At 43.3% G+C, this 12,126-nt stretch overlaps 1 protein-coding gene across 4 annotated transcripts in view; it reads left to right on the top strand.

Moving 5' to 3' along the window:
- The first annotated feature begins 705 nt into the window (after nt 1-705).
- pcdh1a (protocadherin 1a) overlaps nt 706-12,126 on the top strand; it is a 149,451-nt gene continuing 138,030 nt past the window's right edge. For 2 of the 4 annotated variants that reach the window (XM_054754024.1, XM_054754022.1), the window contains exon 1: nt 706-1,353. The gene's annotated coding sequence lies outside the window, so the exon portion shown is untranslated. The remainder of the gene's footprint in view (nt 1,354-12,126) is intronic. The other 2 variants (XM_054754023.1, XM_054754021.1) reach the window with 2 other exon arrangements.

The raw sequence follows: 12,126 nt of genomic DNA on the forward strand, positions 1-12,126 counted from the left end.
AGCAGTGGCAGAGCCGTGGCCGTGGCCACCCTGGCCACACTCCGGCCACCCCACTAGCCATTTCAACAGTTCAAGTATCAATTTAGTGCCACCCCTATGTGAGTAATGGGGTCACCGTGGCCACCCCAATAAAAAAAACATCTTGCTCCGCCACTGGTTATCGGTACCATATGGGTCTTGATAAGCAGAAAGTTATTGGTAACGATTTGACAACAATGATATCGTGCATCTCTAGAACATATGGAAACTGGAGGGAAAGAACAGCTTTAGGGTAAGCAAACATTAGAAGCATCTCCTAAGATATCATACATGGAATTGCAATGACAGTATCGAATGTTTATTGTCATATTTGCGCATATCTTGCGTTGGATCTGCAATAATGTTGTGGCCAGTCGGTGTACAGTATCTCCTCCTATAATAACTGCCTGAGGGTGGCGCCAAATGAATAAATAGCAGGCAGTACCTTGACTTTTTTTTGTGGTCCTCTCATGTCGTGCGTGGAATGCATATCAACAAGTAAACTGTCGGCACACACTACCTGTTACTCCAAAATTAAACAAGAGCCACAATCACAGCATCAGCATCAGCCGTGGGGGGCTTTAGCAGGCGGGAATTAAATGACGTGCAACACGCGCGTCCAAGTACTGATTGAAATGAAGTGCGTTGTTGCCCGTTTGAGGTGACCCAGTTTGATGGGGATCGTATTAAACTGCAGGAATCAAACAATTTCGTGGTAGGCAGCCCGGGCATAATGTGATGTTGAGTGTGAAGTTGCTGCGTGCTGCGGCTGATGGGAGCCCCACCTCCTCCCATCTTCTGATGAGAGGAGAGAGGCAGCGAAGGGAGCAAGTCATCCACAGCATCTCGCCACCACTTGCTCTCTGGAACCGCTTCAGATGGGCTCTTTTTTTTGGATTATTTTCCTTCCTCCTCTGTTTTAAGGCTCGTCCTTCCTTGCAAGTGACATACACGTTGATGTCATTTTGACTCTTTGGAGTCTTACTTTCTGGTGCACAAACTTGGACCGAAAGGGATGCACGCAGCGGACATTGCATGAGGATGGAACATGGCACACAGGGAAGCAATCCCCGATGGAATGAGGTCGCTCATTTCCCGGGGTAATCGTTAAATAGTTGAAACCAAACCGCTGAAAAAAAAAAAAAATCCATCACGCTTAGGCGACTGTCGGGAGACCAGGGAGGTTGCAGTCCCCTGAATTTTAATGCGGGAAAGTTCTAAACGGATTGAGTGGCTGCTGAAGTTATTTTGAGGAGGTCTTCTGGGTTGGTGGATGTACTGTATCAGCTTTTTGGACGGATCCAAGTCTCTGGCTCAGGTAATTCCACTGCAAAAGTAAGGAAGTCTCTTTAATTGCACTGTTTGCTCATGCACTTAAACGCACACGCATAAATGAATGAATACTTGATTGATTGATCGATTGATTGATGCACTACAAGTAAAAAAAAACCCTTCGCGTGCATACCATTGCACTTTACTTAAAGAGCGCAAGCCAATTGCGCACTATGGGATGCGGCCATTGCATGTTATAATAACATTATGGTTCTGTGAAGCAGAAAATACGATCAATTTGTATCATGCCCCCCCCAACGCTGATTGCATGTATTTGTTAAGTGTCCGCTCATGAGAAACATTTAGTGCACGGCGTCTGGAAATGCTTGTGCGTTCATTCGGAGAGGAAATGTGCGCCTCCACATGGGAAATCTCCCCCCCACTCCACCACCCACCCACCCACTCCTCCAAGTGAGAGTCTTGGGTGTTGTTTCTCCCCACGCCATCGAGCACCGGGCTCATTTAAATAGTCTGCCAGACACAAAGTGTGCGCACTACAAGGCTGACAAAACACAGTCCACAAACACAACAGGGCTGTAAAAGCGTTCTAGCCCATAGCCTACAAACTGTCTGGAACATGAGCCTTCTTAATGTGATGATCTCATCTGTGTAGAGCTCACGGCGGTGCAAGCACGGTGGGACTTAAGATGTTGCCAAGCCATTCATTAGGTGGAAATAAGTATTTAAATATTAATTACGTGTGCCATCGCAATCATTTGTATTGACATGCAGCCGTATGCAAAAGTTTGGACACCCCTGACGGTTTCCATCATTTTCATCTAGAAATCATTGTAGCCACAATTTCATTTTAGTATATAAATAGCTGATGGACTGAGTAATATCTCAAGGAAAAGTGCACTTTTTGGGGGGACATTTTGCCCATCGTCCGCAATCCTTGTGTGAGACATGAACACACGCCTCTCTCTTTTCTGTGTGTGAAGCCTGCTAAAACCCCAAAGCCCCCAAAAGGTTTTATGGTTTATATCCAGGCTGTAACCATGTACTAACAGGTACATTCATTATAACATGTAATTAACGTGTAATTTGGGGGCAGCAGTGGCTCAGGAAGTAGAGAAGGTTGGCAGTTCGATCCTTGCACCGTCATTGTGTCCCTGGGCAAGATACCTCTCCCCACACGGGTGTAGGAATGAATGTCTGGTGGTGGTTGGAGAGGCCGTAGGCGCAAATTGGCTGCCACGTTTCTGTTAGACTACACCAAGCAGCTGTGCCTACACATGTAGATTACCACCACCAGTGTTGAGGAGTGAATGAATAATGGGTTCACTTCATTGTAAAGCACTATAAAATCTAATCCAATATTATTATTATTAATACTTACAGTATTTTGCTCATTTTGAAGCATTAGCAGAACTTTCTTCCTGGGTGCATTGATCTCACATAGCAACATAGCAAGGAACGCTACACCAAGTGTTAACTTGTCCAAACTTAACAGCGGCGGCAGCTCCAATATGTAGCGTCACCTTTCCCTGGTGGCCTGAGGCATTGTGAGCGAGTGTGTGGTGAAGCTAGTCGCTAGCCGGCTGGTAGCTAGCTGGTGTGGCGAGGTGTCACTACGCTGTAACGTAGTTCTTGGGCGTAACAATGTTGATAACAATAATAATAGCAATGTCGTTGTAGCTTGGTTAATATGCAGGTCACGTTGTGGAAATGGAGCGTTGTTGGCGCTTTTTGGAGGTTTTTCAGAAGGCTTTATGGGTGGAACATGTGCACCCCATTGCGTGCATTACAGTCCCAAGAGCTGCTTCGAATATTTTTGCTACCTTATTTTCCCAAGCAAAGCTGTTCTTTCCCTCTCGTCTAAATATTGTCTCGTAAATTTCCCATATTTTAACTTTACTCAAACCTCCCTAAGAGGTCGGGGGGGCCCTTATTTTCAAATGCAAATGTTGACAGGTATGCACGAGAGAGCAGAGGTCGGCAACCTACGGCTCGCGAGCCAGATGTGGCCTTTTGACGGCTGCGTCTGGTTCAAAGACATTTCTCGTCTTTATAAAATGTGTATTTTTTCCGCTGACATTTTGAATTAAAACGTGACAGAAATCAGCGCGTGAAAATATAAAACATTCTCATGAATTTTAATCCATCTAGTTGCCACGTAATGCGCGTGGCCGGAGCCGATGCCAGCTGTCCTTCTGGTATTTTCAGACACCAAAACTCGAGTATTATGAGATAATGCGAAAGCCTAACCGGGTCGTTGTGAGATCAAGAAGTAAACTTTTTTTCCTTTTAATCAAATAGTCAGCCAGCCAATTCTGCAGAGCAAACCCATTTCAGTACGAAAGGACCGTGTGTCCAGTTCACAATGATAACATTCAGAAGCGTCAGTGACGTCATTTCTGTATCATTTGACCTGCAGCTTTTTTGACGTAACTTGTAGACGAGATGGTTGAAATAATCACACTCGGTCATTGTTTCCAAGTAAAGACAGCAACACACAATGTGTCGGTTTTGCAATCGATTCCATGCAAACACCAACTATATGAGGCCACTAGATGTGATGCAACCCATTAAGTCTGCGTGTGGGAGGGTAATGGATTTCCCCCCGCCCCCAGTCTAAAGGCAGCCAATGTTGAAAATCACCCAATTTGGTAAAATCATGAAATCAAACCTCAAACCTGGAGGCAGCACAAACTCCACTAGCGTACACTAGAATGTTTTTTAAAGCAGGTAAATATTTCCATACAAGCTGCTGCATCCGCTTTCATCTCAAAGCTCCTTCCAAGCAACACTCCAAAAAGTAAGAAAAAAAAAGATTAATTTATGCCTTTAATGACATTTTCCAATGCCAGTCCACGGCTTATTGTTAATTTACTAACATGCCTGGCTTGATTTTCTGCTTGAGTCATTTCGGCTGTACCTGTAGCACAGCAAATGTCAGCCAGTCAGTCACTGAGTTTACTCAGTCCACAGAGTCATAGATCATCTTGTCTCCATGGTAACCAGGACAGGTGCCCAGGATGTGCAACAAAATTATCTGAGGCGTTCTGACTAAATACCGCCGTTAATGTGTTTTCCAAAAACACGCACACATGGAGCACACGACTCATTGAAATACGAGTTAGCCAGGAAGACACCCCACGTATTCAACATGACCACCAAAATCTAAAAATCGCTCTTGCATTTATCTCTGAATGTATCTTATGGAATTTGAGTGCAATGCAGATTTCCCTAAATGAGATTTGTAACTGATATATTGATACACAGTGACTTTAACTTTGAAAATACAGTGCAGTTTATTTACATTTCATTACTGTAATTAGTAAGGTTGTCACAATGCCACAATGTGCAGCAATTAATCAAATATCTAATTGATCAACATCTTTTTTTATTGGATTAATCTTTTTTTAATTCAAAAATGCAAATATACTCTGATTTCAGCCTCTCAAATGTGAACGTTTTATCATTTTCTTAGTCTTCCATGAAAGCAGAGCTACTTTCTTTGTGTTTTAGGTAAAACAAGATTTTCACACACATCAGCTTTTACTTTGCAAAACACTGATGGACATTTTTGCCTGTTTGCCTGATATGTTGCGTAGCAAACCACTAACTGTTTGTGTTTGCTACATATTGATTTGGTCTGTGTAGTCCCTGACCCGTTACTCGATTAATCGAAACAACAAGCCTCGGATTGATCGACTAAGAAAATAATCGTTTGTTGCAGCCCTACTAGCCGCTACCGATATTCCACGATTCTCTGTCGTCTATTCTGTATCGTCTGCTCTCTATCGTCTATTCTGTATATTGTCTATCGTCTGCTCTCTACCGTCTATTCTCTGTCTCCATCTTGTGCTGTGTCCTCCCACCGCAGTTCCTGTGCTGCAAAATGTAAGTTCTGTGTGTGATTGTATAGAAGTCAGAAAAAGACTCTTCCATAGGTACCACGGTGCTGCGGATGCACAATTTATGCAGGGTTTGTACCGTTTACAAACTTGGCTGGTACATCCTTTTCAGAGGACCTTGTTACCACTAAGGTCAGCACTGTCTGTACCACTTAGACAGGAAACTATATCTCTCTGGGGACCCAAACTGTGCACAGTCTGATATATAGCTAAAACTTGGTAATAGACTTGTAGAGGTTGAAATGTGATACTGAACCCGGGGGTCGCTAAGGTGGTGCACTCTGTGAGGGCTCCAGGTGAGAATCAATCACCTTGCAGTTCAAACTGATGTTTTGCTGCAAGGAGCGTGCTGCAGCCATGGATGGCGCTGAAGGCGCTGGAGCCTTGAGGGAGGGCTGCCTAAATGGAGGCCTGCGGTCAGATGCTAAAAGGAATTTGGGGAGTTCTCTGTCATTCAAAATGACATTGGAAGTAATATGTGGAAACATGACATGTGGGATGCAGCAGAAGGATGAGGAAAGGAAAGAACCGTCCTGCTTTTCTCGTAAAAAAAAAAGTTGTGTTGATGATGATATGATTTCCCTTTTTTGCTTAATCTATTTTAACTCTATTTGGACTATACACGATTGTTATCGGATGATAATTATTATCATTCAGGTGATTCGTTCCCTGTATGAGTTTGGTTCGCATTGCCGGCAATAAGTCGGACCCGTTTCCGGTGAGGGTTGGACTCCGTCAGGGCTGCCCTTTGTCACCGATTCTGTTCATTACTTTTACGGACAGAATTTCGAGGTGCAGCCAGGGCGTTGAGGGGTTCCGGGTTGGCGGGTCTTAGCTTTTTGCAGATGATGTGGTCCTGTTGGCTTCATCCAGCCGAGACCTTCAACTCTCACTGGATCGTTTCGCAGCCGAGTGCGAAGCGGCCGGGATGACAATCAGCACCTGCAAGCCCGAGTCAATTCTCTCTCGGAAAAGGGTGGAATGCCATCTCGGGGTCGGGGATGAGATCCTGCCCCAAGTGGAGGAATTTAAGTACCTCGGGGTCTTCATGAGTGATGGAAGTGGAACTCAAGATCAGCGGTGTCTGCAGTGACTCTGCATCGGTCCGTTGTGGTGAAGAGGGAGCTGAGCTGAAATGCAAAGCTCTCAATTTACCGGTCCATCTACGTTCCTACCCTCACCTATGGTCATGAACTTGGGGTAGTGACTGGAAGGACAAGATGGCGGGTACAAGTGGCCGAAATGAGTTTTCTCCGTAGGGTGGCTGGGCTCTCCCTTAGCGATAAGGTGAGAAGCACTGTCATCTGGGAGAGACTCGGAGTAGAACAGCTGCTCCTCTGCAATGAGAAAAGCCATATGAGGTGGCTCGGGCATCTGGTCAGGATGCCTCCCGGACGCCTCCCTGGGGAGGTGTTGAGGGCACGTCCGACCGGTAGGAGGTGATTTTTGATTAAGACACAATTTGGCAATGGGATCAACACAGGCACCACCTGCGGGTTTTGCAATGAGTTATTTCTTGAATTCAGTCATGTTTCTCACCTCAAGACTGCTTTTCTTTCAATCATGGCTGCAAAACAACTCAAAACGGAGCCAAAGACAGTTGCAAGTGGCAGCATTTTGATACATAAGGTGAGAAACGCTATTGAATTGAAGAAATAACTCATAGCAAAACAGAAAGGTGGTGTCTGTGTTGATCTCGCTGCCACATCACCATCTTTGTCAAGAATCACATCTTCACAGAAAGTAAAAGTAACCTTCATTTATCCCTTTCATTCCTCATAGAATTGTTTTCTACATGTAAAAACAAAACTATAAAATGTGTTAAAATGTTTTTGACTTGTGGCATAACTGTGCTATTTAGCAAAAACACTACAAAATCAACCACTGATGACATCATCCTGTTTCCATGTATTAGCAATCTAATACTGTAGGCTGCTAACTAGGACATTTTGTGATTAAAATACATTAAGCATTTAAAGACTAGCGCCATATTGTATGCTAACCGGAAAAAAGGCAACATTTTGGCATACTTTTTTCAGGCTCACCGAAAAACACCCTAACCGGGGCGTACGCTAACCGAGGTTTCATTGTACTTGTAGTACAGTGTGAGTCACTATGGCATGGAAGGAACGCATTAAAGGAGCCCCCAGCTTACTACCAAAGCTGGTAAGAATTCAGCCTTGGTAGATGTCTCTGCTCTCCTAAGTGACGTTCAAGTTATATGTGGTCATTAAAATATGTTATGTACAGACGTATGTTACATGCAGCCTGTATTCACATAAACACCAGCCATGAACCTCACCACACGTCACTGGTAGTCTCCTGTGGTCATTCATATCTAATTAGAACAATGTTATCTGCTGATATCTGTAAATGTTAAAATGTCATTATAGGCCTACACATGGTTCACTGTTCCGATAGAAGCATACCATTATATCCGTTATACATATCATTTTATCTGTGCACATTTTGCCTAAGTGCGGCTGGACCGTCTGTGTCAAGAACAAAGCTGTTATATAGATATCAATCCCCACGCTTGTACATTTCAGAAATGTCAACATCAGTGACAACTGACTCTCAAGTGAGACACTGGACGAGAGTGAGAAAACACTTTTTCCCTCCACTTGGAGCGATTCTTATCTGTCGAGGTCATTGACCAGTGACAGGGTGTGTTTGGGTGACCCTCTCCTGGGGCTTGGAGGTCCGCGAGGTGATGGCTGTGCTGTGCATGAATCATGAGACACAGCATCCCTCGTCTCATTTTTTCCCCCTCAGATTCGCCACCCCGACAGCCTTAATAAGCTGGCTTTTGGCCAGGTACTGTTCTCTGCAGGGTAAGACTACTCTGCTCTCCTCAGGGTCCTAAATCCCAGTGCTGGGACATTTTAGCCTGGACTGCACTCTTTTCTGCAGAGTTAAACATCTTTGCTGGAGATACAGCACATACCGTTACCATTAGGTAGTTATAGATAGTCTTTAAATGTCCACCAGCCTGCCTCTCCCCCTTTTTTTATCTCTTAGAAGGAACCGTCTGGAGATTTACACTATGATGAATGTTGATCTGAGTTAAATGTCTCTAAATACTTTGTGGATGTATCTCTTGTTTTCTTTCTCAGATGACTGCTTCGTAGTACTTTCACAAGTACCCATCCGTAGTGTGGTAGTAGAAAAAATAGTCTGTGCTAAAGATGCACAATATCATTTTTTTCATACCGATACATTTTTTATTTCTACACCTCCACACCTGGAAGAAGGATTCGACTTGACCAACTGTGCCTGTTGTTTGTCCTAGGCAAATATCGTGGCATTGCTACTAGCACAGCACGAACATCAGTAAAACCAGAGTATAGAGCGGGACGCTCCGAGCAGCCCGTGTGCCGTTACGGAGATCTCTGGCAAACCTTTTGCACTTTTCAAACGCCACTAAGCTGGCGTTTCAGGTGGCTGTTGTAAGGTTTTTCGTGTGCTCAATGTTTTTTTTCTCCTCATCGCGTAGCATTTGGTACAACTAGCACACGAAATGTCTTCCTCGGAAAGTTTTGTTTCCAAGTGAGCTCAGGGGAAGTTACGACAGGCCGTTAACGTCTCAGGCAGGAGAAAACAGGAGCGCTTTATTTGCTCACCCATGCACAGTATGGGTAATCTTGCCTCATTGGAGCGTTTCTTTAAAAGTATTGCTTATCGAAGCTATTTTTTAATGTTATCGGATTAATCGGTATGACGTCGTAATTCCCTCATATCGCCCCGATAATTGTTGCTATGCTAATTATTGTGCACCCCTGGTCTGGACATTTTGCAGTGTTTGACTTACATACACGCAGCATTATGACCACTTGCACAACCTAATGAGATCCATTACAAGAAAAAAGCAATATACACATTCAGTATCATACAGTCTAAAATTAGACTTATGGGTATGGGTTTCCTTTGTTCACTGACGTTTCCTTTTCATTGTGCTCTTACTTTGGTATATCCATCTCCTGTTTTGCACAATTTTGAGTTCTCTTGACCTTGTTCTGAGGCAGCTACTGGTCTCAGCTGTTCCTTGTTAGCAATCAGCAGGCTTCTTCAGCAGGCAAGGCAAGCTTATTTCTAGAGCACAATTCATACACAAGGTCATTAAAAGAGCTTTGCAGAAAAGAATGGTAAAATCACTTCATGAACTCATTCCATAAAAACATAAAATCATTCTTAAGCATTGTCCCAGTGACAATGCCGGACCATTACGCTTGTGTGGAATTGTTGGCCGTGATTGCAGTGGTGAGTTTATTTAGTACTTCTACTTTGCTTCGGACGTTTGTGTTTTTAGACATTGTTGCCTCAGCCTTGGTGAGCCGTGCCGCTCCTAGTGAGCTCAGTTTTGGACAATAAAGACCTGTTTTCACTACTCCAGCTGACATGTCTTTGCATCCTGGGGTAGTGCTATAACAAATAATAGCAAAACATAACATTGCGGCTGCATGAGTGCTGTCCGCACTGGGGTGCTGTGGTTCTTTGAGGGAAACATAAATCCCAACATGTACCGTATTTACCATTTTTTATAGTTTTGCTGGTCCTGCGATGTATAGTCAGGTGTGACTTAGATTTTTATTTATTTTATTGTTTATTTGATGTGGACTTCACAATTGCATTTGACAAACGGACGTTAACTGATTCCGTTTCTTCCTACAAGAAATCACGTAAATCCAATGAATTCGTTCCCATCCATCCATCTTCTATACCGCTTCTCCTCTTTAGGGTCGTGGGGGCATGCTGGGGCCTATCCCAGCTGACTTCAGGCAACAGGCGGGGTACACCCTGGACTGGTGGCCAGCCAATGGCAGGGCACATATAGACAAACAACCATTCACACTCACATTCATACCTATGGACAATTTAGAGTCACCAATTAACCTAGCATGCATGTTTTTGGAATGTGGGAGAAAACCGGAGTACCTGGAGAAAACCCACACACACACGGGGAGAACATGCAAACTCCACACAGAAATCCCAACGGAGATTCGACCCAGACCTTCCCGATCTCCTGACTGTGTGGCCAACATGCGGCATGTTAGGTTAATTGGAGACTCTAACTTCTACTCTAAAGGTATGAATGTGAGTGTGAATGTTTTTTTGTCTATATGTGCCCTGCCATTGGCTGGCAACCAGTCCAGGATGGACCCCGCCTCTCACACAAAGTCAGCTGGGATAGGCTCCAGCATAGCAGCATGAGGACTGGTTGCCAGCCAATCGCAGTAAAAGTAACCTTAAAAGTTCATTTATCCCTTTGATTCATCATTCATATGCGTTTAGAACTGTTTTATGCACGTAAAACTATGATTGTAAAACTGTAAAAAACGTGTTTGGAGATGCAACCGCTGATGACATCACAGACGGGCGCCGTAACTTCCATTTGCGGTTGCCATTTTGTAAGCAAACTATTAACTAACAAAGAGGAACATTTTGCGATAAAAATACGGTAAGAACACAGTTGGACACACGCAGTCTATTAACAACACAACAAGACCTGCGAGATATTGTACGCTAACTGTGAAATGCACGCAAACAGACGCAAAATTGTGGCGTAAATTTTTTACGTCAACCAAAAAACACGTCAACCCAGACGGACACTAACCGTATGTTTTAACATGTGCTGCTTTTAACTTTAAAGTGGAGTGGTGGTCTTTTTTTTTTTTTTTGGCAACGCCAAGCAGCCGCAATAATTCAATGAGTTGAGCTTGTGACACAGTTAGTTTGTATTTTTGCTTTTGTTTTTTGTTATACTTTTGAATACGCATCTACCTTGTCTGTAAGTAATGTGCAACTACAATGTGTGGACTGAGAAACAGCACTGTCCTTTTAATTACAACACTAATAACGTCTAGCTTGGATATTGTAGCTGCTGCATCAACCACTGACTAACTAAATACCCATGTATGATTTTCATTTTATTTCATTCATTTGGGAATGCAAAAATGAAGTTTTGGTGCTAAAATATGGCTGTTTGATACGTTTAGACACACAGGGACACGTCCAGGTGTCAGGTCACAAATTAAGAGCGTCTTCTTTGAGAACATTCTGACATTTAGGTTTTAGTGTATCCATATACTCAACAAAATCAGACTTATTTCAACTTCTGTAGCTTTAGTTTGTCTCCTTGTGGGGGTAAACATTGCCCCCACCTTCGTCTTCTGACAACTCTGTTACGTATGTCCTAGTTTAATTGTGATAATATGCACACAGTTTTGTGAGCTACTGTATTATGTATGTATTATATGTATTATACGGTATCCACATTTTGATATTAACATCCATTTAGAATCACATCTCTGTTCCCTCGGTGAAAACAAGTTGCATATTCACCTCATCTCTTGTTTTGGCTCAGCAACTTATCTTTTTACAGAATTGTTACAATGCTCTTCAGTTCACTGTTAACCTTGGTTGCTTGCTGTGCCAAGCAGTGGCACTGCAATAAAAAAGTTAAATCTTCCCAGCTGAACAGTGGTAAAGAACCGTGCAGAACTTCGGAGACCTTGAATGTCAAGGGGGGCAACCGGTGCACGCCGTCCCTCCTACACTAAACATTATCGTTTTGTTATATTCGAGGAAAGGCAAATGTACACAACTGGAGCTGGAATTGCAGAAACATCTGCAGGGAAGATGTCAGCTTGGCTTCTTAATGTGTCAACCGTTTCGGAAAGGAAATGAAGAGAGAACAAATAATAAATGTCATAATTTTAACTTCAAACAAAAGCCTTAACTATTGCTAAAGGTAGACTGACTTGTGTTAAGCAGAATAGCGGCTTTGCATCAGTGCTAGCATTGCTGTCAAAGCTGTGCACAGTGATGGACAGAATTGTAACCATACAATATAACACAATATATGAATATAATATGACACAATATCGCAATATACTGTAATACAATGCACCGAAGA

Source organism: Dunckerocampus dactyliophorus, chromosome 16 (assembly GCF_027744805.1).
Source record: "Dunckerocampus dactyliophorus isolate RoL2022-P2 chromosome 16, RoL_Ddac_1.1, whole genome shotgun sequence".
Taxonomy (NCBI): domain Eukaryota; kingdom Metazoa; phylum Chordata; class Actinopteri; order Syngnathiformes; family Syngnathidae; genus Dunckerocampus; species Dunckerocampus dactyliophorus.